The sequence below is a fragment of the Ochotona princeps genome, chromosome 7 (assembly GCF_030435755.1).
Source record: "Ochotona princeps isolate mOchPri1 chromosome 7, mOchPri1.hap1, whole genome shotgun sequence".
NCBI classification, from domain to species: Eukaryota; Metazoa; Chordata; class Mammalia; order Lagomorpha; family Ochotonidae; genus Ochotona; species Ochotona princeps.
The window spans coordinates 77,303,279-77,330,906 of record NC_080838.1 but is presented as its reverse complement, the minus strand read 5'-3'; the positions used below and the strand labels follow the sequence as shown (position 1 = coordinate 77,330,906).

Genomic DNA, 27,628 nt, shown 5'->3' with positions numbered 1-27,628 from the left:
TAAAATAAAGCATCTTAAATACATGTAAAAGCTAAGCATATAGTTAACAATCGTTATGATTCACAAAAGCTTTGAAGAGGGCTAAAAAAAATCATTAAAGAGGAAGCTTGCGTGACACAATTTTATGTTGGCAAATTTTATGTAACTTGCTTTCTGTAATGCTGGCTGATGCATTTCTCAGACATGAATTCTATGGGAACACCATTAGCCATAATATGTGATTGATTTAAGTTGGCTAAAAGATAAAACAGCTGCAATGAAGGAGTACAAAAGTTTTGTCAACCAAAAACTGATGTGTCTGAAATGAGAAAAACAACCTCTACACAATGAATGCTACAGCTGGAAACACATTCCTGAAAATAGATGCTCTCTTCAGTCTGTGAAATTTTGCATCCTTGCTCTTGGTACCAGTGCTACGACAACAAGCCACCCTTGACGGTAAAGATCCATCATATCAAGGAAAGCTATGGTAGCACACCCTTTCCCAGAATAGTACCAGGAATACTAGCCCAAGAGAGTGTTGATAAACCATGTGTGTTAAAGGTTTCATTGATCAGTTAGGATTAGCAGAAGAGTCCCAGTCAAGATGAGCATACCAGAACTCTCAGGCATTCCTACCAGTTGGACAGCAACAGTATTGCCATCACTTGACCCCTCCGTCTTCCTTAGAAGGACACTGGCCACCTGCTAGTCAAGTGGAGCTCTTTCCTGTTCCTAACAGCTTCAGTCTGTCATAAGTCCTTCTGGTGCTGATAGACCAGTAGGTTGCCTCAGGAGCTAATGCTGTTTTAAATTAAGATTTAGCTGTTGAAGTTATACACTCACACAGGCACAAATCTCTAGAAAAGCTTGAACACTTCTTGGCACATAAAATTCATAATGAATTCTAAATATTGAAATGAAAGGATAAAGGAAAAAAAGTTACTACAGAATACCCAAGACAACTGATAATATGTTTCATACCTGATGTCAATATCAATATGAAAAATATTACTGTGCACCCTAACTACTTCAAAACTAGCTCATGAATAGTATTATTTAAATGCTTGCAAAAAATTATTTATTTATTTATTTATTTATTCATTATTTTAAAGTATAGTGAAAAAGTAAAGGCGGTGGATAGAGAGAGAGAGATCGTCTGTCTGCTGCTTCTCTTCGCTTCCCAAACAGTCACAGAAGACAGAATCGGGTCAGGCCAAAAAGAAAAGGCAGGTGTATCATCCAGGAGATGGATCAAAAACAGAGTAATGCAGAGAACTCCAGTAGAAATGCCAAGCCTCCCAGCCTTAACCCTCAACTCTACAACATGTGCCAGTGGCCGTCCCTTCTAATGCATACAGTACACAGCACTGTGCATCAGATTCCCATTACGTCTGTGAATGTGAAAAATCTTTCCCCCCTCTACTACCCTGTGAGAAAGAAACTGTGGATGTAACTTTTAACCACATCGCCTGTCTAGCCCAATCTGGGGTACCATTTGTAAATCGTTGAATAGTCTGTATTCTGATCTGGGCCTTCCTTCTTAATTTTTTGGTCTCAAGAATTATCAACCTTCATACTCTAAAAACCAGACTTGTGAAAGCAAATGAACAGAAACATTTCCAAACCTATATGAGCATTTTCCCTCACATATGTCTATTAATCATAGATATAACATGCTCAGAAATGGTGGCTTAAAGTTTGCTGTTCTATGTCATGAACCATGTCTTAGACTGTCAACAAGTCCCAATAAAATATTAGGAACTATAGATGTTTAGAATAAAAAAGGACAAATAAAGATGAGAACAAGTTGAAATATAACCCAGGTGTTTCCATGGACAAATGTGTGTCTCTCTCAAATCTCTTGCTGAAACCCTAGCTTGCATGGATGGTATCAACCGGTGGGAGCTGTGAGAAGGGAGGGTGGGCCACCTACGAGCCACCCAGTTAGTGGATCTTTATTAGAGCAATTTCTGCTGAGCAAGATACATGTAATCCCATCACACAGAGAACATCACTTCTAATAACTTGCTGTTTTTTCTTGTATGTGTTAAGTACTTTCATTCTTGTTTTTTTTAAAAAAGGAGTTGTACTGCATGTTGCCTTCAATAACCTCCATTTTTCATTAGCCAGATTACAAACATAGGACTCTCCTATGTGATATTCTCTCAAATGTATTAGCTTAATGCTTTACTTCTTTTTGAGACAATGCAATTTTAATTTACATTAAAAAGGCCTAAAAGCTCTGCCAAACAGTTTAACAAATAAAAATAAAGACTGTGGTCCAGCAGCAAACAAACAAGGGCTACAAACAATACTCAAATTATGCTCGAGTTCATTTGTTTAGTTGAGGTTGAGAATGCTTCCATGCAGTGGTTCACTCCACAAACTCCTGCAGTCACCAGGCGGAACAGGTGCTCCAGCCAGAAGCCAGGAGCACAGGGCACGTCTCAGCTTGGGTTCTGGAGGATTCAGGGCTCGAGCCATCGCCTGCTGCCATCCAGGATGGCACACGTCAGAAGCTGGATGCAGGACTGGCCCCAGCAACCAAACTCAGGCACTCAGAGGTAAGAGATGCGAATATCTCAATGCTGGACTAAATCCCTGCCTCATTAAGCATAATTGTTGATTATTGCATGATATTCTATTTATGAATGCACCTCGATTCACTTAACATGTATTCTCATCTCTGGATATTTAAGTTGTTTCCAGTTTTTCACTATGGTAAACTTGTGCATGCCTATATCTTTGGTACATCATCAATAATTATTTTTCAGAGTAAATTCTAATCCACACATAGAAGATCAAAGAGTATGCAAAATGCTGGTGCTTTTGATCTGCGCAATTTTTGGCCTCCAACGTCAGCTGGGTCGCTTAACTGCACAGCTCTATTGTATTTGAGTATCAGCTCCATTTCCAGTTTTTAAAGATGCTGAAAATTACAAACACCCTTTTCAAGTCTTTAACCATATTCAATTTCAGCCAGCTAACTCTGCATCTACTTGGAAAAGAGCACATCAGAGAACTGTGTACCTCCCTTCTCCGGACTCACGCTTCATATTTGCTTTCATCACTACCCATCCTTCTCGCCTTCACACAGGTAAAACTTTCACTCCTCCTCCTCTGTGCTGGATCCCATGACTCCTGTTTTTGCAGAAGATATCTGGATTCCCTCATTTGCTTGTTCTCTATTCTGCATTCTCAAGCTTTCCTTTGCTACTAATTCTTTCACAGCATGTTACTCAAGTAAGCAAGATAAATGAATCAGAAGTCCCCCCTCGCTACTATGCTAGGCTTCCATATTGAACCTGCCTCCAGCTTCTGATTCCAGCTTCCTGCTAGTGAGGACCCTGGGGGAAAGCAGTGGCAGCTCCAGTGTTTGTATCCCTGCCACCCAAGTGGGAGAAATTCGTTGAGTTCTTAGCTCTCAACTTTGGTTCCTGCCCACTCGGACCTGTTGTGTGCACTCGGAGAGTCAACCACTTAAGGGCAGCTCTGTCTCTCTCACTGTCTCTGAAACTCAAATAAAAGCTACGTTTTTCTAATGCAAAAATATTGTTCAAAATTGATTCATACAAGGGATCTTAAATGGTTCAAGGGAAGTGTGTGTTACAGAAAACACTATGTTTCAACTATTTTTGTAGTTGCCAATTTTAAAATCGATCATAATGTAGAGATTAGCCATAAATACTACTTCATCAAACACTGATCTTTTAATTCCATATTTTCATGACCATTCTGGCATCTGTCCCTGCTGTGTTCTTTCTGATCCATGTTCACTGTCCTCTGTTATGTTCTCTTGCCCATGATTCCAAGATAGCCGATTCTCAGGTTCTGCAGTAGGCTTCTCTCTCTCTCTCTCTCTCTCTCTCTCTCTCTCTCTCTCTCTCTCATCTTCTTTTCCTAGCCCATATATGTCCTCTAGAGCATATCCATGTTAATTATTTCCATCATCATCAGTCTCATGATCCCTGTGCTGCAGTCCTAACCTAACTAGTTAAACTCCCAATGTCGCTGATATAGACATTACGAATTAACTTAGTTTGTCTTCAGTCTTTCTGTTATCTGTAAAATGGGAAGAAATATCGTATGTGCACCATGGGTCACAAAGAAGCAGTGGTGAACAACTGAATATTTTTGTACAGTAACTGTATGACTAACCTCTAGTATATTATACTGATTTTAAAACTGACCAAAAAAATCAGGGAACTAATAGAAATTCCTTTATAAAGACAAAAATTAGCAACACCAAAACAACATGGATTTTACACAGATTACAATATTTAAGTTGCAAAAGCTATGCTGCCAGATGAAGTTTGCATGGTTTAATTCTATCGAACTTTGTGTATCTTTCACTAAGGACACAACTGGAATGGCCCAGGCCTTGCTCACTTCACTCATGCCTGGATCAGACTGATACACCATCATACGATTCATCTTCCAGGAGTCACCAGTTGCTGTTTCTGACAGACATATTGCCACTGCTTACGCTGGGCGACCATCTGTCCAGTTTACAACATAAACTTTTTTGGCACACAGTAACTTCCAGGTAAGCCATAATATATCATATGGAGTTTGCTGTAACTGTTGTTGAAATTAGAGATTCTGCTCACCCTCGTGGAAATTTGCATATTAGTTGTGCTAACACAAGCAGCTTTCCAGATGCACGCCAAAACCACAGTGGCTCCCTGTTGTGACATATATAACAGGAATCTCACTTCTATAACAACTTCCTCGAATTCACATTATGCTGTAAGTCGGTAAACCTCTCTTTGTCTAAGAATTATCATTGGTAGCTAGCTGCATGACCTTGGAGAAGTCATTTTAACTTTGTATTGTCTCAGCGTGTGTATCTGCAAAGTAAAGTGGCTGTAGAATAAATGTTCTAGAAGATGGTTTTCAGCTCTGTAAACCAACAAGAGAATAATAGTCATGCTTTAGAACTGCCAGTGCTACACCTTGATTTATTTATGTAAGGAAAAAGGATTCAAAACTAAGATAAACACCGCTTAACCAACATCCTTCAGGACCTCTGTGGTAGGCAGACTTAAAACGATCCTGATGGCCCCACCTCTTGGTGCTCAGCCTTATGTAATGCCCTCTGTGTGGAAGGCAGACTTTCCCTAACCAGACAGACTAAGGAAAAAGTTATGAGCTCTCACTTTTGAAGAGGTTGTATGATGCTGACGCACATGCGCACTCTCTCCCTTTTCCATCCACCTTTGTCCCTCCTTGTTTCTTCTTCCTCACTCCAACAGCAGCCAGCTAAAACCCCACTCAACAGCTGACGAGTGATACAGGTAAGCTTGCAGACAGATACTATTCACAGTTGAGCCTTGAGCCAGCCTCAGCCCTGGTCAAATTATTTTATCTTGGCTGATAGGCTGGGACACAGAACCATTCTGGGACACAGATTCCATCCTAGTGCAACGGCATAAGCCATGGTTCAGAGCACTGCCATCCCGTACTGGTGCCCCGTCCTGTTCCCTGCTGCTCTGCTTTCCACCAGCTCCCTGCTAAAGCACTTGGGGAGGCAGCGGATGATGGCTCAAGTACTTGAGCCCCTGCTCTCCTACTTTGGAGATCAGGATGGGATTCCTGGTTTCTTGTTTCTTCCTGGCCCAGCCCCATCTGTTATGGCCACTTGGAGAGTAAACGAGCAGATAGAAAGAAAGTCTCTGTTCTTCTCTCTGTCTCTCTGTCTCACTCCATCTGTCTCTTTGGAGCTCAGCCTTTCCATTACATAAATAAATGTTTTAAAAAGAAGAAAATGGGAAGTGGTTAAGTAGCTGTGTCTTCACTCCCTGCTTTGAACAGTAATCTGCCATGCGGAAATGAATAGAACACACACAGAGCATCTAATTGATAAACAGCAAAGACACTTTGCGCACTTCTGCTGAGGAAGTGGCCAGAGTCATTTGCTGAATTTCTTCTTGTAGTTTCCCTTTGGCTCAGCTCCTATCCAAAATGTACGGCATTGCTAAGTCCAAAACTTCCCTCTCAAAGTCTTTCCTTTCAGTTCTAAGAATATTTGCATGTTTCTGGCCACCCTTTAGTCCTCTTAAAAATATATTTAATGCTTCATAATGGATTAATAAATTGTCTTTCCAATTATCTTTAAAACGATTCAATAACATTGTTGTATGACTAAAATTAATATTGATTATGGAAATTATAGAAAATGCACATAACAGAAAAAAAAACTCAACGGTAAGTGCCTAATGTAGAAATCCACCATGCTGTTTGATATATACCCCTTCAAACATCAATTGTAAAGTGATTGAGGCACTCTTTTATTACAGAGTTTAGTTTAAATACCATGTATATCACACCTTCTGTATGCCAAGTACTTTTTCAGGACTTTGTATATAGTATATAAGTTTGTCTACACAAATCCTCATGTATTGCCCTGAGTTATAAATAAGTAATCTGAGACTCAGTATTTCTATATCTACACACATTATTTTTCTGAGTAACTGATTGCAACTCTGTACCATGCCATTGGACCTGTGCTGTGGGTACATGGATTAAGCCATCACCGGCAACATTGGCTGCCCACATGGGTGTCTGTTTGAGTCCTGGCTGCTCCACTTCTAATCCAACTCCTTGCTAACGAACTTGGGAATGCAACAGAAGATGGCCAAGTATCTTGGGATCCTGTACCTACATAGGAGACCAGAAATAAGGTCCTGGTTCCTGATTTCAGGCTGGCTCAGCCTCAGTTACTGCTCCATTTGAAGGGTGAGCCAGAGGATGGAAGACCAATCTCTCACTCTTCTCTTAGGCTTTCAAATAAAAAATGTCACCAACTATATCTCACCTAAATGTATTAAACAGAAACCATCTCATGTTTGTGTGAATGACAAAAAAATATAAGAAAGCCTAATATTTCTTTAATTTTTTGTTTGCTTTGTTTTGCTTTGTTTTTAAAGATTTATTTTTTTTACTGGAAAGGCAGACATAGAGAGAGAAGGAGAGACAGAGAGACAGGTCTTCCATTTGCCGGTTTAGTCCCCAAATGGCCATGATAGCTGGAGCTAAGCTGATATGGAGCCAGGAGCTTCTTTTGGGTCTCCCACACAAGTACAGGGTCTCAAGGCTCTGGGCCATCCTCAACTACTTTCCCAGGCCACAGGCAAACAGCAGGATGGGAAGCCGAACTACCAGGATTAGAACCGGTGCCCATATGTGATCCTGGCTTGTGCAAGGCGAGAATTTTATCCACTAGACTACCACGTCGGGCCCCTGATATCTCTTTAAAAACCTTTTTAAACAATCAGCCCCCACATACTCACACATTTGCATCTCTGATCTCTGCACTAGGCCAATGCAAAGGCCAGCAGTCACGGAGGCTCTTGTGGGGTCCTGTTGTAGAATGGCAGAGATGGAGGACAACATCTCAGGCAATATGCTCAAGGTGCAAGGGGACGTTCCTGGGGCATCTACCGGCTTCTCCTCAAACACAAGATTTCACTTCTGTATGTTTATGGGATCTGGGAACACACGGGCTTTGTGTACTTGTTACATTTAGAGAATGATAGAGAAAGCAAAAGCTAATTCAAATCCTAGGACATCGCAGTTTATGAACTCTGGTATTCAACTCATTGGCTATATTTAAGAGGAAGAAAAATGTCATGTCAAGCTGGATTTTAGAATAACTGCAACATCTCTGCAGTGAGTGGAAGTTGCCTCATGCAGTTACTACACTGTATTCTGCACGCTGTCATACAACCTTAAATACACTGGATAGTATGACACTTTGTGATTATTGCATCTTGGTCATCTTGATTCATGCATGGCACAGGAAAATTTCATTCTTCAAATTCTGATAAACATAAGAAAAATATAAAATATATTAAATATGCAATGCTGATTAATACTGTATCTTTATGTATATTTAATGTGCAGCATTATAGAGTCTGAAGCAGAGACAGAGAGTAGAAATATTCCATCTCTAGGTCAGTTTTCACCTGCTCACAACAACCACAGCTAGGCCAAACTGAAGCCCCAGAGCTAGAAGCTTCATCTGGCCAGCCATGGAGGCCCAGGTCCTTAGGCTGCCTGCCATTGTTTTCTCAGGTGTGTTAGAAGGAAGCTGAGTCAGAAGTGGGGCAGCCAGGATATAAACCATTGCCCTTATGGAATGCCAGCAGCACAGACAGCAGCTTCACTCACACAATACCAGCCTTGTGTGACATGTTACGTATGTAACTGGAAGTTAGTTTGACCAGCATGGTTCACTCAATGTCCCTTTAGATTTAGTTTTCACAAAGTAGAGATTTGTCTGTCCACACTGGAGCCCAGTGTCTAGAGTAGTTTGTGACAGACACACACACACACACATATGCATATTCAACATGTACATGTGACTGCCATGGGTTACAGAGAACTTACATAATGTAAGCAGCTTCATATTGCTAGAATGTCATTGATTCTTATTTGAGATTATTCTAAAACAATCCACCAGCTCCACTGCCGGCAGGGAGTGAGAAGGCAAAGGCCACGGTGAGAGGTGGAGCTTTGTCCCAGGAGCTTTGTCCAGGAAATGTACCATGGGAAATCACTTTCACTCACAGACTTTGAAGAGTACTGTTGTGATCTGTGTGTAAGTATGTCAGCACGGACTGTGACTTTGTATAGAGTAGACTGCAAGTCTCATTCATATTCCTTACTGTGGAGCCAGTGTACTGTTTCATGTGCAGTACAGTCACAGGAAGGTTCTACTGAATCAAATCAGGGAAGGACAATCTGTCAACTACGTGTATAAGCACATCCATGGAATTAAAATATAAGTTTGCATTGGTGCACACATTTTTTAAAATCATGCATATGTTTTTCATATGTGTATTTTTGGTGATTAGAAACACTCTTCCTATGAACTTATTTGAGAAACAGAGATGGAAGGAAAGATCTTCCATTCTCTGGTTCACTCTCCAAACCCCCACAATGACCTGAGAGCCTGGAATTCAATTCAGGTCTTTTACATAAGTTGAAGAAATCCGTTACTAGAATCATTGCCTATTGTCCCCTGTGTTAACAAGAAGCTAAGTCACAAGCCAGACCCAGGAATCAAGCCTGCAGTGTAGGACATGAACACCTGCACTGCTAAGCCAAATGTCTCCCTCCTTCCTGAACATTCAGATGACTCCATGCATAGATGATTTCAAAACTTTTTACCCAAAGAAACTAATCCTTTAATTTCATTCTCCACAACATTTTTAAAGATATTTTCTACATGCAGGTTGATCTCATCTTCCATTAGGGCATCAAAAGACACACAATTTAAGGAACTATTAACTGATCTATCTTTCTAACATTTCATAGGTACATAGGAATTTAAGACCAAGTCATACCATCCAACAACAGAAAGAGTATAGTGATGGGATAAAACTGGTGGTGATGGGCATGAATCTCAATCCAGACAGAAACCTTCACAGGTCATGATTCAATCAGAATTGATTGGGGCCCAGCGCAGTAGCCTAGTGGTTAAAAGTCCTTGCCTTGAATGTGTTGGGATCCCATACGGGCACCAGGTCTAATCCTGACAGCCCGTCTTCCCATCCAGCTCCCTGCTTGTCAAGGGAAAGCAGTGGAGGACGGCTCAAAGCCTTGGGATCCTGCACTTGCGTGGGAGACCCAAAAGAGACTCCAGGCTCCTGGTTTTGGATTGGCTCAGCTACAGCCTTTGCAGCAGCTTGGGGAGTGAATCAGCAGATGGAAGATCTTTCTCTCTGTCTCTCCTCTTCTCTGTATATCTGCCTTTCGAATTAAAAAAATTGATTAGATTGATTGTTGAATCAAATGAAGTATAGATCAGTAGTTGGCATTAATAGGAATATGACTCATCTTACTGGGTTTTCTCAACACCTAGTATTTGTGTGTGTGTGCATGTATGTTTGCACACTAAAGTATCCACACAATTACTTAGAATTAAAAAAAAAGATATATACAGAGGGGCTTACACTTGAAATTGGGAATGTTGGCTGTGGATAACAAGGCTAACCACGCATTCTGGCATCCAGAACAATGACTGACGTCCAGGGAAAAGAAAGATGGTAGAACTAGTTCATCAGAATGAGGAAGTGTTCCAATTCTCGGGGAGCGGAAGCGCCTCTGAGGGTCCTGCAGAGCTAGAAATCGGTCAGGGACCCAGGACAGGAGTCAGCACCTTCAGCTACACACAGCCTGGCAGAGCCGGGCTTCAAGCACAGTTAGGGAAGTAGTTCCATTTCCCGCTTCACTGGTTTTCAGTGGTTTCCTGTTTTGATTTTTTAACCATCAAAAAACAAGTGAAAGGTCACACGTGAGAAAACCATAGCATTACCTGAACAGGGAACACGGATGACTGGTAACGGGAACAATGACCATGCCACAGAGAGGGGCTGGGGACAGCCTCCCGGGGTCGTGCAGACCCAGACCTCAGCTCTCACGTGCTCAGTGCAAGGGGAGTGCAACGCATCGCATGACTTTCAGCAGCTAATAAAGCAGGAACCAAATGATCAGCAAAGAAATATTTCACAACTTGTGAAATCTGAGAATAAGTATGGAAGGCTTTTTTAAAAAATCGCAGACAGTATGGTAATAAGGTCTTTAACAAAGAGATTTTAAAAAGCAAATTACAATAAATGTTGGGTAAATAATGAAATCACAGTAATAAGCTAGAAACAATCAGCCAAACAAATGAAGGTAATAATCATAAAACTAAAGAACACAGGCAGAAATAAATATCACAAAAGGTGAGGAAACAAAAGGAAGGTGGAAGTGCTAGAATCATTTTCACAGTTGATCATGACAGGACAAAGCGCAGGGCTAAAGATGATATAAAATCCCAGAGGCCAATATCTGTCCATGTAAATGTCTCCATGTTCCCATGGAACATAGAAATCACTTCATACAGATTTCTATGGCAGAAATAATTATGAATCGGAATTCCTATTTTAACATTGTGGTTGCTGACACAAATTGAAGTTATTTTACACTACTTCATTATGTTACCTTTTAACATACAACTTTAAAAACTAGTTGCCTTGGGCCCAGTACACTGACCTAATGACTAAAGTCCTCACCTTGAACACGCTGGTATCCCATATGGGCGCCAGTTCTAATCCCAGCAACCCTGCTTCCCATCCAGCTCCCTGCTTGTGGCCTGGGGAAGCCGTTGAGGATCCTGCTTTCCCAGCCTTGGGACGCTGCACTTGTGTGGGAGACCTGCAGGAAGCTCCTAGCTCCTGGCTTCAAATCCGTGCAGCACCAGCCACTGCGCTCACTTGAGGAGTGAATTCTCAGGTGGAAGATCTCTCTGTCTCTCCTCCTCTCTGTATATCTGACTTTCCAATAAAAATAAATAAATCTTTTTTAAAAAACGAATTACATTATTGAATGTCATTTGACCCATGTGAAGATATACGAAAAAAATGTAATTTTTGGATATGATAGATCTAGCCTGAATGAAGGTTTTAACCCATTGGTTGCTTGAGCTCCAATGAGTGAGTCAATGGCTTGGCACTTGGACTTGTTTTTGATTTACAACAGGGAGTGAAGAACTCCTACTCCTGAATGGATGTTGTACACAAATGAGATTGATACATTCCCAGAGCAAGAGTGAAGATTCCTTCAAAATATATGCAAAACATACCTCATGAAAAAATTATACGTGGATTTTCCAAAACAGTTGTGCTGAAAAGAACTTATCTTTTAATTCCATTTTCCATGGACTGACTGAAGAATTTTCCTATTTGCAAATTGTAACTCTATCCTCTGCTCTGCTGGGACTGGGGGTTGGAATCTTGAAAAGCTAACTGAAATACAGCTGTACCTCCCCACACTCTCCGTACGCATGAAAGAGAGAATTCCCTAAATATTTATTCAATGCAAAGAAGCTTAGGAGAAGAGCTCTCTACCTATCGTTTTTAAATTGGTTTGTGTTTAACAGTTCATTGGCTGATAATTCAATTGGAAAGGCATCATGCTGATAAAATGTATACTAACGGGAATGCTTCTTTCTCAGCCCAGAGAGAGACAGACCTGCAGGTGCAACTAAAGATTGAGTGTGACTTAAGTTCTGTGTGAGGTCTCACCCAAGAAAGCAGATTGAGATAATTCTCCATCTTTGCAGAAAAAAATATGGAAGCCACCATGAAAGTGATCAGCTGTCCATCGAAATAGTTCGTACACTATGAAAAGAGGCAACAGTGCTGTGATTTTTGCTCTGCACAAAACAACTATTTCCTCTGAAACAAAGTTTCAGTGGCCACATTTTATCTTAAGAATATCACAGGTATCAACATTCTTCCATACAAATAAGCAATGGTTATATCCTTGCAAGTTTAACTTCAGTTTTCCCAAATCAAATCGAAAGTCTGATCTCTCCTTTTCTAATAAATACAAATCAAATTTAGTCATTCTCTTATACTTGCTCTACCACCTGAGACCCACTGGTTTTCCTAGAGTTCCTTATCTTTTTTTTATTATTATTATTTCATTAAAACAAATCTCTGTAACATGACAACTAGCAGGTTGGTTCAATAAAATTGTAGTAAGGCTTTCTTTGATTTATTTCTTTTAACAAACGATACTTCAATGCTATCATTTTTCTCAGGTACCAGCCAAAAAAAATCTTTTGTTCTAAGAGTTAAGGGAAGTTTTTGAGAGTTCAGAAAATAATGTCTTATAATGTTTGCAACGACGTTCTGACAAAGCACAGGAGTGCTCCTGGGCACTGAAGTGGGCGACAGAAAATCAGCTCCCCTGCTTTCTTGGCACAGAGTCCCCAACTCCAGGGACTGAGCGAGGCTATGGGGCCCGCCCTTTGCAGATGCTTTCTGAATGTGGGCAAAGCAAGTGCTGAGGTGGGAATGCCAGCACATTGTAGGTATGGCCACACCAATCTATCTTACTAAGCCACTATTTCAAACAGAAAAACTAAAGACACTTAGAGCCCTTTGTATGTTCAAAATGCCCTTCTCACCTGCTGTGGAAACAGTTCTTCCCCTGGACTGCAGCTTCTCATGGCAAGACACAGATGCATCCTGGGTTGCATATCCAACAGACAAAATGAGCTCAGCCGTGCAACACTCCCTATGCATTCATGTACAAAAACTTCGATCTTGCTGTTCCTGAGAAATCACGAGAAAAATGACCAAGATAATGATACTACATCCATCCTGGTTACACAGCAGCACTTCCAAAAGTTTGTCAAAGATGGAATTGAGAGATAAATGTATATTGCTGCAAGATTTTGATGTTCATGTCTAGTTTTTTCATAATACATATTTTCCCTAATTTTCAAGCCCTTTTTGTACATTTCTCAATTCTGTTTTCTACAAACTTTCTGAAGTGCACTCACATTTGCATTTATACCAACACAACCATAAGATACAACTTAGAGATTGAATGTCAAAGAGGCCATGGAAGTCACATTAAGGACCTGTGCAAAGAACAACCGATGAGACTTACGCAGTATATTAGCAAGTGAGGAATTCAGTGGAGAAAAATAATTACAAGTGTGATGGAGGGCGGCGTAGAGTTGTTTTCAATATTGAGCAAGGTGTGAGAAAAAGCATACTAACAAGCATTTGCACACAGGATGGACTCCTTTGCAAAGAGCCCCACAGATGTCTGCACGGAGAACATTCCAAGTGCCAAGACAAGCAGATATAAAGACCTGGGTTGGGGTGCCCACGTGTGGGAGGAAAAGCAAGCAGGCTTTCGGGCTGCACCAATGAGAGCAGCTGAAGGCAAGGTCCAAAAGGTGTCCATTGACGCGTGCTTTGTAGGCGAGCTCAGCTTTACTCCAAGGGAGCGAGGCAACAGTTTGGGGAAAGGACACTGTTATGGGCTGATTTGTGAATGCCAAAAATTATGTTGATGATCTAATGCCTGGTATCTGTGAAAGTGACAAACTTAGAAATAAACTCTTTGGAGATATAATTTTAATGTACAAGACCATTAGGGGCTGTATGGTGGCATAAGAGCGAAACCTCCGCATGCTGTGCTGGCGTCCCATGCGGGAGTGCTTCCTGTCTTGGCTCCTCTACTTTCCATCAAACTCCGGCGGTGGCCTGGAAAGGCAGTGCAGGTCTCCAAGATGGAAGACCCGGAGGAAGAAGTCCCTGGCTCTCAGAGGCTACAGAAGCGCTGGTTCCAGTTCCGGCTGCTCCACTTCTGACCCAGCTTCCTGTTTGGCCTAGCAAAGCAGCAGATGATGGCCCAAAGCCTAGGGACCCTGTACCCACATCAGAGACCTGAAAAAGCCACCTGAATCTTGGTTTCAGATCGGCTCAGCTCCAGCTGTTGTCATTCGTGAACAATCAGCAGATGGAAGGTTTTTCTCTGTCTCTCCTTCTCTGTGAAATACGCCTTTCAAATAAAAACAAATCTTTGAGTAAGAAAAAAACCACGATGTGAAGACAGGGTCACCAGGTGGATACCATGAGTGAAGGGACAGGGGCGGAGACCAAAGGTGCAGGCCAGAGCCATGGCGTAATGCTGGTGGCCAGCAGACACCAGTAGGTTCAGAAGGATCTGAAGGGATCCAGTACATGCAAAGTAAGGATTTAGTCTCTGAGCCATAGCTCTGGGCTCCCTCTCCTATTTTTCTCAACAACTACAAGCCAAATAATAAACATTTGGGGTTTACATAATTGCAAATATAAAACATACCAGAGAATGAGCTAGCAGTTCATTATTGCAGGGCTCATAGATAAAAAAAAAAAAAACAATTCAGGAAAAAAATTCAAAATCTTCAAGGAGGTATTCTAAATCACCTAACATAAATCCTGTGAACTTCTCAGAACAAATGGCTGCAGTTGGGCTGGAAAAAAATCTTTGATTTGGGTAAATGTTTGAGCTGTATATCTTGATGGAAAAACCATTCTCTGTGGTGATCGGAGAGCTTGTGCAAGAAAAGGCACCGTATTTCTAGCAGAAGGAGAAAAGATCAGATTGAAGTTATCAGGAATCACTACAAAGTTGCACCGGCTTCACTGAAAAAGTAACATTCTGAAATAGGCCAGCCTGTGTTCTGCAAGCTTAGAACAGAAGGGTGGCTGGACAGAAGCAAAGGGAAGGTCCAGGAAGCCACACCAGAATGCCAAGTGTCTCTGCATTGCATCTAAGTTTCTGGGTGTGCATGTATTTCATGTTCCCTTCTACAGACTCCTAAAGTCTTCATTCCTACTGAATGACTAGAAGCAATTTCAACTGATTATCTGATACTTTGTGTCTTCCACCAGGAGTGAACCATCTCTGGAATTCATGAATCAGCCAGAAAGGGGAAATATGGCAGCTTCTCAGACTGGTGGTTTTACATGGCCTGTTCAGAGAGAAAAGCAATGAACCTCTCAGCTCCAACCCCCAAATTCCCTTGGAAAACTTGATGAGCCTGCAAATCCAAGAGATTCCCTCCTTACCTCCATGAGCTGTAGTCGGAGTGAGGAGTTGTTCGACTATCCCACCTTCGACCCAGCGCCATTTCCCCTTCCTCACAGCTCAAGCCAGTCTAGCCGTCTACCAATCAGATGTAACCCTGAATTTAACTGAGGATCCCACCCCCAATCTCCCAACCCCTTCCCCAGCTCCACCCGCTTACCAATCATCCTTAGGCAATCACCTGTGGCAGTCTTAGGCACCAACCCCCTAGGGCCTGCCCTCAATCCCTCCCAATCCCCACCCCCACACCTTGCAGGCTCACCTGAGTGATTAAAGGCCCCCAGGTGCAGCTCTGTCTCTCTCTTCTCCTCAGCCTACCCGTCACCTCACCTCTTCCTCCCCTTCCCCCTTGCCTTCCCACCACCTCCATCCAGTTCCTCCCTCTCTTAGGAATAAACTTCAGTCGGGGGGAGAGGAAGGAGGATTTTTCTCATCATAATACTTGCTGTTGGGAATTTATTCATTGGAAGAGAGTTGATAAGGTAAACAAAGCCAGATAGTGTACTCGATTTTCAACACTGAGAAAGTTGTTACACACCTGCATCTTACTAACGTTGTAAATAAATTATGAATACTATCTCTTGTGCTGGTTTCTTGGAAGAATTACTTGAGATAATATAATAGAAAAAACATGGCACAAAGAAGGATGTGCTTTAAAAGAATATGATCTAAAAGTAAACCACAGGGCCTGGGGCGGTAGCCTAGTGGCTAAATCCTTGCTTTGCATGCTCTAGGATCCCATATGGGTGCCAGTTCATGTCTTGACTGCTCCACTTCCCATCCAGCTCTCTACTTGTGTTCTGGAAAAGCAGTAGTGAATGGCCTAAAGACTTGGGACGCTGCACCTTTTTGCCATCCTTTCAGTGATAATTTCATATGTGAACTACTGACTGATGGACAACAGCCAAAGGTGATTAACAGCATCAGACTTTTAAAGGAAGGTTGTCACATAGGCAGCCCGGGAGGAGGGGCTTGAGCCATTTACTCTGTGGTAAATCTGAAGGGGGATCTAATTTCCTCAACTGCAGGGCTTGTGTGCTAGTACCATGACATCCTCGTACAGCCTTTTTCCCAGTTTAAATACAGGAGGACATAGCACAAAAGAATTGCATCTTTCAAAAAAATACAGTGGGTCCTCAAAAAGCTTATAGAAAATGTGTGTTACTGCAAAAATATGCACAAGTTCATTTTTTTGGTAGCAAAAAATGCTACTTAACTTCAAAATGTACCTTTCTTTGACTTTTTTGAAGTAACATCCTGTTTCACAAAAACACGGTTAGAAATTTCCACGTGGCAGAAAGTGTGGTCAGGAATGGCATCCTAGCCTCTTTGGGGTGTTATAAGAAATACTACAGCTTTGGTGGCTCATAAGAACAAAAAATAATTTCTCATAGTACAGGAGGCCACAAATCTGAGATAGGGATGCCAGCATGGTCGGGTTCAGGTAACGGCTCTCTTTTGGGTTGTAGGTGGCCAGCTTCCTGTGTAATACTCCATTGGAGAAAGAGAGCAGAAAAAGGAATGAGTTTTATCTCCTGTGAATATCACTCATGAGAGTTCTACCTTGTAGACTTAATTTCTTAATTTCTTCTCTAAAGCAGCACCTTTTAAATTTTTATTTATTTATTGAGGATCAGGAGCTGGAAGTGGAAAGGTTGGGAGACTTTCTCTTCTCTTGCAGAATCAACATTTTAAAAAATAGGGAATAGGCTGGTATGATGGCATAGCTAGGACAGAGTTAGCATGATCTGTGCCCAGAATCCAGCCAGCTATCAGCTGCTGTTCTCCCAGCAACCGAACACTTAGCTAGGTATGTGGCAACCCAAGCAAATGCTCAACGCAGTCTATGGCAAATAAGTCGTGCTCCTCCTCCACCATCCATGGCAGAATAAGACCCTTTGCACATTAGCATTAAATATACTGAGGAAAGTTTGCTGTTCTTTTTCAAAAGGAATGTTTATTTATTTTTACTGGAGAGACAAAGTAAAACAAGATCTTCAATCTGCTGTTTCACTCACCAAATGGCTGCCAACAACTGAAGCTGAGCTAACCTGGAGTCAGGAGTCAGGATCCAGCAACTTCTCCTGGGTCTCCCACAGTGGGTGAAGCATCCCAAGGACTTGGGCTTGCCCTGTTCGGAAAACTTGCTATTAACCAAGCTTGGGTTAGTTGTTTGTCCTGAACCAGTCAATCATGGCCAATGCATATATTAAATGGTATGGCCAAAGCTATTTCATACACTTATCCTCAACTAATGTGAAGGAACCAGTCTTGGGGAAGGACAAATAATTAGGGCTAGAGATCTACTGTTGTTGTCCTTATGCTATTAAAGGAATCAGGGCTGAAAAGCAGAGCTCAGAAAAGAGACAGATTTCATCAAAGAGCAAACATTCTGTCTCTTTCTAGGCCATATCAGTTAGTAGTGACTTAATAGAGGTTGACCACGGTATTTGCATGAATAAACACGTGCTTGTTGTGATAAGGGAACCTTAGGAAAACAGCAGTGAGTTTGTGAGTTTTCTCATGTTTTTTGGAGTCCAGAAAGTCAGACTCGTGTTGGAATACTTAGTGCGACATGTTTGTACGCTGAGCACTTGCAGTGTTCTGTTACCCATAGCAAGTGGCTGCCAACATTCTGCTTGAACCTCATTTGAAATTATGAAAGGTAATTTAATTGTGGGATCAAAGATAAGGCAGCTTGGAAAATTACAAGGAAATAGCATGCTTTGTTTTCAGTCCTCTAGCAGTAGCCTGCATAAGGGATCATCAAAAAGTTCATGAAAATGCATATTATGACAAATATGCATGGATTTTAAAACCGTTTGCAACAAAATAAACATTTTATATTCCATTTCCATAAACTTTTTTTGAAATTCCTTCTTACATGCACATATATTTGAAGAGGTGATTCCATTGAGAAGGGAAAATGTTAGTAGGTGCGAAAAATTTACCACAAGTAAAATAAATAAATGAATAAATAAATAAATAAACAAACACCTAAAATGTAAATCTAGAGTGTAAGGTAAACTTCTACATCATGAGACTGTGGAATATAGTCCTTTTTGGGGGGTTAGAAAATGGGAATAGAAGATAGCAAATTAGCAATGAATTAAAAATGAAGCTTTTAGAAACGCTCTTCAAGTCACACTCTAGGGAACAAGGTAGGCAAACATTCTAAAACCCAAAGCAGGTGCCTGAAACTGACCCTACATAAATCCATGTTTTTTTTTATACATACATGTCTTGGTTAAAGTTTCATTTCTAAATTAGGCATAGTAAGAGGTTAGCAAGCATAACTAATAAGATAATCATAAAATATAATATTATAGCATGTCTCAGTTGGTTGCACTCTCTTTATCCTTGTGGTGATGTGAGCAGGTGTATCGCTCATTTGATGAGATGAAGTAAGGAGAAGGATGTAGGCACTGGAGCGTAGCATTAGGCTACTATGTAAAGTTTCCAGGAACACAAACACTGTGACATGTACATGACATAGCTGAGATCATAAAGTGATTAAGGAATGTCCCATATATGAGGCAGACACACTGGATGAAGGAATGATTCATGCCTCTGAGAGGAAGGAAGTGGATGGTGTGAGATTTTGCTGCATGATTCAATGTAGTCCAAAGTTTAAACTGATGACTTATTTCCAAAGTGATCCACTTCATATTTTCACACTGTAGTTTTCCATTGCAGTGTGTAACTGCAACTGTGGAAGGTAAACTCACCGAAGGGGTAGGTGGTGGGGATTGTTCCATACTTCTTAGGATCAAGCTAGCCCATAGAACAGTCAAGCATATTCTGATCACCTATGTAGTTGAGTTCTGAGTATTACATTACGAATCTCCAGTGCCTTGGAATTCTAATCCTGCCATGGCTTCCTTGTAATCCAAGTTCTGCTTTGCAAATGGGATTTAACCCTGATGATTGTAAATTGCCAGTGCATTGAGGACCCGCAGCATCTGTGATACTGTCTGTTGATATTAATGGAATATTACAGAATATTGTCTCTGATGGCAAAGTAGTTGTTTCATTTAAAGGTGGCATTGTCTAGTGTCTGCATTAGGTATTCCTTCGATTGCTAAAATAATGCATGCAAAGACCATCCCAAGTTGTTAGACAATCAGAGGATGAGGCAGGACCTGATCATACAAAAACTCCAATTTTTAGCTAGACACAAAATAGCTTGGAATATTCTACAGGAGATTCTGAGGATGGAATAAAAGCGGAAATAAATAAAAGTGGAACTTTAGAGACATGCCTTTGGGCACACATGTCCTTTTTTCCTTCTATTTTTTGCTCCTACAGTACAGATATTATTTTAAGAATTGAAATTAGGCATAGAGGCCTTAGGTGACCGAACAAGAAGACAGAGGATATGTGTTCTGGCTTCAAATGGTTTCCAGGGCCTTACCTCTAGCCTGTCACTGGGAAAGATGCAAACTTGTGATTGGTTCAGGCCACTGTAACTTTTATTTTTTTTGTCTATATCCAAAATAAATACTGCCTAATACAGTATGCATAAGTTAATGAATATTATTTTTTGCTTTAAAAAATTTTCTCAAACTAAATGAAAAGCAACTGCTTCAATGAGGCAGGAAGGCTTTTGTTTTGTAGAATGAATGTCCAAGATCACTCTGTGCACAGACATCGTTGGTACCATCTCCCTGTAGGCAGAAGTGTGACTAAGCTGCCCATCACTGCAGGAAGTCTTGCTCTGTACCTCTGCTCTGTGGAAATCTATGAATTAAAGTGCAAAACACAGGATTCAAGGGCTGTGTTGCTTATGTAGGATCATAAAAAATGTGGAAAACCCATGTTACCATTTATTTCCATGACTTATTTTTTGCAGTATTGTCGGGGTCTCCCGTCCCGCAGAAGAAATCACCCGACACTCCGGGCTCTGCTTCAAGAGGCACTTTATTCTTCCAACCAGTGGATCTCCCAGCCAGTCGACTCAACTTCCCCCTTAGCTAAAACCCCCAGCGTTTATCACACACACCGCATGAACACACACACACACAATCAGCCGAACCAAGAAAGCAAAGGCCAACGAAAAAGGGTAGCCGCCCGAAAAGGAAAAAGCGAGCTCCCCCTTTTTGCCTAAAGCGGGCTGCTTATATATCCTTTTTTCCCGTGGGTCCACCGGGTGCTACCTGATTGGAGAGGAGGCAAATCTGCCTCACCTGCGACCTCCAGGCCAAGCCCTAGAGAGGAGGCAAATCTGCCTCACCTGCGACCTCCAGGCCAGGCCCTAGAGAGGAGGCAGATTTGCCTCACCTGCAACCTCCAGGCCAGGCCCTAGAGAGGAGGCAGATTTGCCTCACCTGCGCCCTTCCGTCTTCCTGCTGCCTCCTGGCCTTGAGCCAGGTGCCATCTTAGGGCAGGGCACTCGTGCAGTGCTCCCAAAACAGTATTTTATAAGGCAGTTGATACATGCTCTGAACTTTCTTTGCAGAGAAACTGTCAGTGTGCATCACCAGCATAGGGGCATGCTTGTTTCAATACATTTTAAAAAGATTTATCTTTATTGGAAAGCCAGATATATAGAGAGAAGGAAAGACAGAAACATCTTCCATCCACTGGCTCACTCCCCACGTGGTCGCAATGGTCAGAGTTTAGCTGATCCAAAGCCAGGAGCCAGGAGCTTCCTCCAGGACTCCTATGGGAGTGCAGGGTCCCCAGGCTTTGGGTCATCCTCGACTGCTTTTTCTAGGCCACAGGCAGGGAGCTGGATGGGAAGTGGAGCAGCCAAGACATAAACAGGTGCCGATATGGCATCCTGCTGCGTGCAAAGTGATGACTTTAGTCACTAGGCTACTGCACCGAGCCCTCAGAACTGTTTTTACAGAGAGAAGGAGAAACAAAGATCTTCTATCTGCTGGTTCACTTCCCAACTGACTGCATTGGCTGGAGCTGAGCTGATCCAAAGCCAGGAGGCAGGAGCTTCTCCTGGATCTCCCATGCCTGGGGCTGGTTCCCAAGGCTTTGGATCAATCTCTACTGCTTTTCCAGCCCACAAGCAGAGAAGAGGATGGGAAGTTGAGCAGCAAGGACATGAACCGGTACCCATATGGGATATTGGTGCTTGCAAGGCGAGGACACAGCCACTAAACCACTGAGCTGGGCCCATCTCAGTACATTTTTGCAGTAGCCTACTGTTGCTATTTCAGCTAACTCCATGGGCAAAACAAGAAACATGACTGATATTCTAACTGTATGCATTTCCATGGGCTGAACTGTTCAAGGCAGACCGCATATCCTTACATATATCCTTTATTTGTATTTATTCTGTAAGCAGACTATTCATCATCTTTTGTAAACTTCCATGCTGCTGTTATCTTAGTATCTTACTGATTTGGAAGGGTTCCTTTGGTTTGGAAATTTCATGGTTTACTAATGAAAATAGTTTAATTTTGATCTTCCTGTCATTACATACTCAGCTTTTTCTAGCATCCACCTTTTCCATTTGGCATATACTGAATTATTTTCCACTGTAGCAGGCACGGTGCCATCTGGTGATGTTGCTCTCACGGTAGCAGTGGGCACAGGACTGATTTTATTGTTGTGGGAGATTCACCTTAGAGAAGATTGGCAAAAGTCACATATTTCTGGGCAGTGGAGTGGAAAAGTTTATATTTTAAATCAGATAAGGAGACTGTGTCTATGGTTTTAAGAGCCATTTGGAAGCATATATGAAGTTTGAGCCTAAAATAAAGGTAAACGTTATAAAATTTGTCCCAGGACAGTTAAATGATAAATTGCATGAACTATTAACCTTTCCTTTCCTTGGTTTTCTTCAAAACCTTCATTTCCACCCCCTTCTATTCCCCTGCCCAACTTCTTCTTGTGGTTTTTTTTTTTTTTTTCACTGTTGCCTACTCCTCTTTGGCCAACACTTTCAGTTGCATATTTAACTGGCTACACTTCCTTTTCCTTGACCATAGTTCATGGTTTGGTACCAACATTACCTGTGTTTTGATTTTTTTCATTCTTCTCCACCCTTCCAATCCTTTCATGTCATGGTATAGTTGATCTGAAAAGCTGTTCTACTAACTCTACGAGCATTTCTGCTAATAACATTACTATCTTTACAGCACTTTTTTTTTATATGTTTAAAATGGTTTATTACTTTTCTAAATACAGCCATTAAATATTTGGCAGATTAAGTAGTTTCTATATTGCCTCCTGTACAAATACTAGGTTCTTGTCACAAAATGCCATAGTGTATTCTGTTTAAGACTGTGTAACCAACAAGTGACTTCAGTTCGTGTTTTCTTTATTCAGGGGAGTTCACGGGTGTACTGTGTGCGACACATTCAAGCACTCTAACTTGAACCTGTGAACCCCTAGTTGGACAGCATTTGACAGTATCATTAAATCACCTCCCCCCAACCTCTTTTGCCATTTTAAAATGCTATTCTTGTGAGTACAGCATATACTTGGCATCTGTATTCAAGCGTGATTTTGTTATCTGAGACGCATCCACAAACCAGAATGAAAGAGGTGTGTGTTAGTATGAAGATACTATCCAAGTGCTTTTGTTTTTGTTTTTTAAGACCATGGTGGGTGTTGTTGCTTGGGGCGGTTTGGGACCACCTGGCGCTGGAGGTGCAGTGTGCCGCCTAAAGGTCTAAGGCTAAGGCAGGCTTCCGCTTCCCAGATCCGTGGGATCGGTGTCACCTTCTCCAGGAGCTTCTGAAAGCATTCCATCATCCTGAACTCACACAACCAAGCGCAATGTGGAGAGCTGGACTCTGGGCTGTAATGCGCTCACTGGGGGCGTTCATCTTCCCAACTTCGCATACTGATACAGAAAATAACACCTGAGCCATTGGAAATCACGGAATGTCGGAGCAGGCTAGGAAGGATCCATTCAAGGCTCTCCCTCACACCAGGGGTTTCAGCAGCTCCGCAGGCACTTGCCCTCACGCAAGGCCTGGCCTTGGCGCCGGCACTTCCGCATCTCTTAGGATAATTCTTAAAGATGCCCACAAGAAAGCCAGTGGCCACCTCCACACCTAACGCTCACACAAGCATACTTTAAACTCTGCAAGAACTCTCCCACATTGAGGTAAGTTTTAAGGAACAGAACAGGGACCAAGGGCCAGAAACACTTTAGGGGGCTTGGTACCTGTATCAGGAAAATACGGAATGACCCCTACCTGAAATGAGAGAGAGAGAGAGATTCCTGCAGGACTTTCAACCTCAGATCCAAGGCTCACCTCGAGTGGGTGGGGGGTAGTGGAGAGAGAAGTGGGAGGAGGGGAGGGAAGAGAGAGAGGCGGGGAGAGGGAAAAAGAGAAAGGGGGAGGGAAGAGAGAGCGAGAGAGCGAGCGAGTGCGAGCGCCAACCTCGTAGCCGCGGGAGAGGCACCCTTTGTCTAATAGCCCCCGAGCAGGAGGCCTCCAGCAGCAGCTGCGCTCAGCCTCCCCGCGCTCGCCGAGCTGCTAGGCGGAGCCCCCGCACTCCAGCTCCGGGTTTTGCCTGCCGCCCCGTCCCCCGGCGCGAAGCCCCCTCCCCGGCTCCCGCGGCTCTCGCCCGCCAGCCCGCCCGCCGGCCCGACCGCGGCTCACTCTGCCCTCGGCTCCGGCCCCGGCTGCGCCCGCCCGGCGCAGGCTGCTCGGCTCCCACCGGCCCTCGGCGCGTCGGCCCTCCGCCTGCTGGCCGGGGCCCCCTCGCTTGCGCTCCCCGGAGCGGGGATGCAGATGCTGCGGCTGGACCGGGTGGCCACCGCCGCCGAAGCCGCCGCTGCTGCTGCCGCTGTCCCCGCAGGCTTCCCCGGGACTGCTCGCTGCCTCCGTTCCGGCAGCTGCCGTCGCCACCGTCGCCACCTCCACCAGCACCACCTCCGCCACCATCTCCACAGCCACCGCCGCTGCCTGTGACGCGCCCCCTCCCCTTTCTTTCTCGGCCTGAGGGCGCGCGCGCGCGCGCACGGGGGGCCGGGGCTGCTCCGCCTGGTGCCCGCGCGGCTGTGCGCGTCGCGAGGGTGCGTGTCTGGAGAGCGGCAGCGCCGCGCTCGCCTGGCGGAGCCCGAGAGGAGCACCCGGAGGCGGCGGCGGCGGCGGCGAGGAAGGCAGAGGCGGCGCGGAGCCGGGCCGCGCGATGAAGCTCCCACATGCCCGCGGCTGCCCGGCCCGGCCGGCGCGCTAGTCAGCCCGCGCCCGGGCTCGGGGCCCGGCCCCCAGGACGCAGCCCGCGGCTGCCCGGCGCCCGCTCTGCCCGCGCGCGCCCGTCGTGCACCCGGGAAGGAGTTTGCGTGGTTCTCGAAGCGGCTTTCGGCGAGAGACGACCCTCGCCCGGGAGAGAACCTCGGGAGGCGGAGGCAGAGGCGGCGGCGGCGGAGGAGGAGGCAGAGGAGAAGGAGGGCTCGGCGGAGAAGCCACCCCTGGCCCATCGCGGCTCCCCCTACCTATTCCATCGCTCCCGCTCCGAGGCGGAAAGGGGAGGACGAGGAAGAAGAAGAGAAAGAAGGCGGAGGGGGTGGGGTGGGAGAACTGGATATAAAGATCGACTGGGGGGGATGGTGGGAGGTTTTCGGGCTCCTCGGCAGCGTCTGTTCCTGAGCGGCAGCGGCGAGAGGCGGCCCGGGCGCCCCGGCGATGACCGCCGCGCGTTGGTAGCAGCCGTGGGGCCCCTGGGTGGCACTGGCCGCTGGACCCGGAGCCCGACTCCGAAGTTGGGCAACTGTGGACTCGCAGCGACCTCGCAGCCCTCCTCGCGCTCGGCGGCGCGTTCGCCCCCTTGGGGCGTGTGAGGCGAGAAAGGCAGAGGAAGACGGCGTTGGGCGCTTGCACCCGGTTCTCTGCCGGCGTCTCCATGGCTGTGTAGCGGAAGAAAAGAGGGAGAGGACTTTTCCCTTGCTGTGCCCTGCGCCTGGGGTCTCCGTAGCCCGCTGCCGTCTCCGCGCTCTCGAGTCCGACTCTGGGCCGCGTGTGGCGGGGGAGTCGCCGCTGGGGCCGCCCCCGGCTTTGGGCCCTGCTCATGGCTGGATTGTGGAAACTGCGCCTGGCTGCAGGTTGCTGAGCGGCGGATGGGACCTCTTCGGCACCGGCGGCCACGAAAGGTAATGGGTTTCCCCCGCATGCTTCACCGCCGCGGGGGCCCTAGGAAGGCGCGGGCCGGCTAGGGGGTGCGGGTTCACGTGCCTTCGTCCTCCCGGGGTCCCGCTCTCAAGCTTCAGACCTCGGAGACTGTGCGGGGCACCAAAGGAGCCAGCCGCCTGGCGGACGCACCGGTTTGGCACGGGCTGGGCGTGTATTTTCTTTCTTTCAACCCCCCACCCCCAGTCTTTGGGCAATTTAGCGGCGGTCGAGGAGGGAGATGGAGGGAACTGGAGACCCAGCCGCGCGTTTCGCGGTCGCCCGCTCCAGGGAATGGGAACCGTCTCTATTCCAAGAATTCCCTCTCCCCTCTCACCCTAGTTCCATCTCCTGGCAGGGACAGACAGCAGACAAGGGAGGCGCTTTTTCTCCGCCCGGCCGGAGCTAGTGCGGCTGAGGGGAGGACAGATAGGGGACTCGGTGAGCCGCCGGGCTCTGGGGCGGTGGAGACTGGAGTGGCGAGCCCGGCGCTGTCCTCCCTCGACGCCTGCCTGGAGCATCCAAGGTGGCCCTGCTCTCCCAGGTCACGGCCCCTAGTAGCTCAGCGACACTGCCGCCCCGCACCCCGCACTCGGTCGGCTGCGTTCTTAGCTCGGCAGTGGAGTTAAGCCCCGCGGTCCGGGCTTTGCTCGGTGGCTTTGCCTGGAGAAAGCGGCCACTTCCGAGGGTGGCCCTGGGCTGTGCTGTGCTGTGTTGTGCTGGTAGCTGGCACTGGGCGGGGGGCGGTGTTGCACGAATCGGGTGGGGTGGGCAGAGCACCGCGGTGGCGGGTTACAGGTAGGAGGGCAGCTCCTACAAGGATTAGACAGTCTCGGTGCTGCAGCAGAGGGGTGGCCGCGACCCAGGCGCGGGTCCCACGTCGGAGCTCTGAGGCGGAGCGTGCCAGTCTCTGGCCAGACGCGCGCGTTTGTGAGTGTGGCGGTGGGGACCGGATCTCCCGTGCTAGGGTTAGCCGGCAGCGGAGTCGGCTAGTGAGTGTCCAAGTGTGTCTTGCTTGTGCGCCCGGGGGCCGGCCGGGAGGTATTGGCGGGGATGAGAGAGCTTATGCCAACCTGAGCTGTGTGCTTGCTTATCGCTTGCGCCTGGGATCCGCTTAACTGGAAAATCAGGTTTACGGAGGCCGCGGGGGTGGGAGACCCCCGCAGGGCTGAGAGGACACCTCCCAGAACGTTCACTCCCCGGGAGAGGCGCAGCTTGGTGGGCTGCGTGCGGCGCGTGAGAAGCGCTGGTGCCCCGGCTCCAAGCACCCTACACTGGCCCTGGTGAAGACCTTTTGGAGTAGTTCTCCCCAGGGGATGGAAAAGCCCCGGCCTCTGGGATGCTCCGGCATAGCTTTCCTGGCTGCGATAGAAACCAACGTGAGGTTAACTAATGGCTGGAGACAGCTGGGCAGTTAGGTGAAGTGGAGGCGCGCGAAGCACCCCTGGTTTCTTCCCGGGTCTGCGAGCACATAGAGCGAGTTGTAAACATCGGTGCGCACCTCACTGCCACCGGCTCCTACGGAAGCCAGGACGCCCGTGCCCGCCGTGTTTACTTTCCTGGGTGGATTTCTCAAGAGGATGGAGAAGGCTTTCTTGTGCCTCGGAATTTTGCCTCCTTGCAGCCAGCTGCTGGGGAAATGAGGAGACGCATAGTCTCTGGCAGGAAGGAAAAATTGCCTTCTGTGTTTTGCTCCGAAGTGAAGAGGCAGTCTGCTAATTTTAGTGTCATATGGGCTATCATCATTGGAGAATGTCAGGGTAGAATCTGCAAAGAAACACTTCTCTAGCAATTTTTCCATCCTGAGAATATCTGATATTTCCCTGTGAGATTAAACAGAGTTTAGCCAGATTTCCCCAATATATTTTCCAATCTCCAATGCTACCCTAATGGGCATCCTGGCGCCCCGTTTCTCTGTGCATCACAGATAGACTCGCCGATTCTTTGATAGTATCACCAAAAGAGGATAGCAGCTCATTTGTGGAGTTAAGAGGATATTTATGTTCAAACACTTCTCAGCTCTATTGCACCAAGTTTTTTTTTTTTTGGTAACCAAAGCAAGGGTAAATAATGAATGAAGATTAACAGCTTCTACATTGTTATTTTCGCAAAGTTAAACTGCATTTTAGTTTGAG

General features: G+C 45.3%; 1 protein-coding gene across 4 annotated transcripts in view; it reads left to right on the top strand.

Annotated features, from left to right (window-relative positions):
- Positions 1-24,922: 24,922 nt before the first annotated feature.
- Positions 24,923-27,628, top strand: part of ADGRL3 (adhesion G protein-coupled receptor L3) — a 780,978-nt gene continuing 778,272 nt past the window's right edge. For 3 of the 4 annotated variants that reach the window (XM_058667265.1, XM_058667264.1, XM_058667262.1), the window contains exon 1: positions 24,924-25,477. The gene's annotated coding sequence lies outside the window, so the exon portion shown is untranslated. Of the gene's footprint in view, positions 25,478-27,628 lie in introns of all 4 variants that reach the window. The other variant, XM_058667263.1, reaches the window with a different exon arrangement.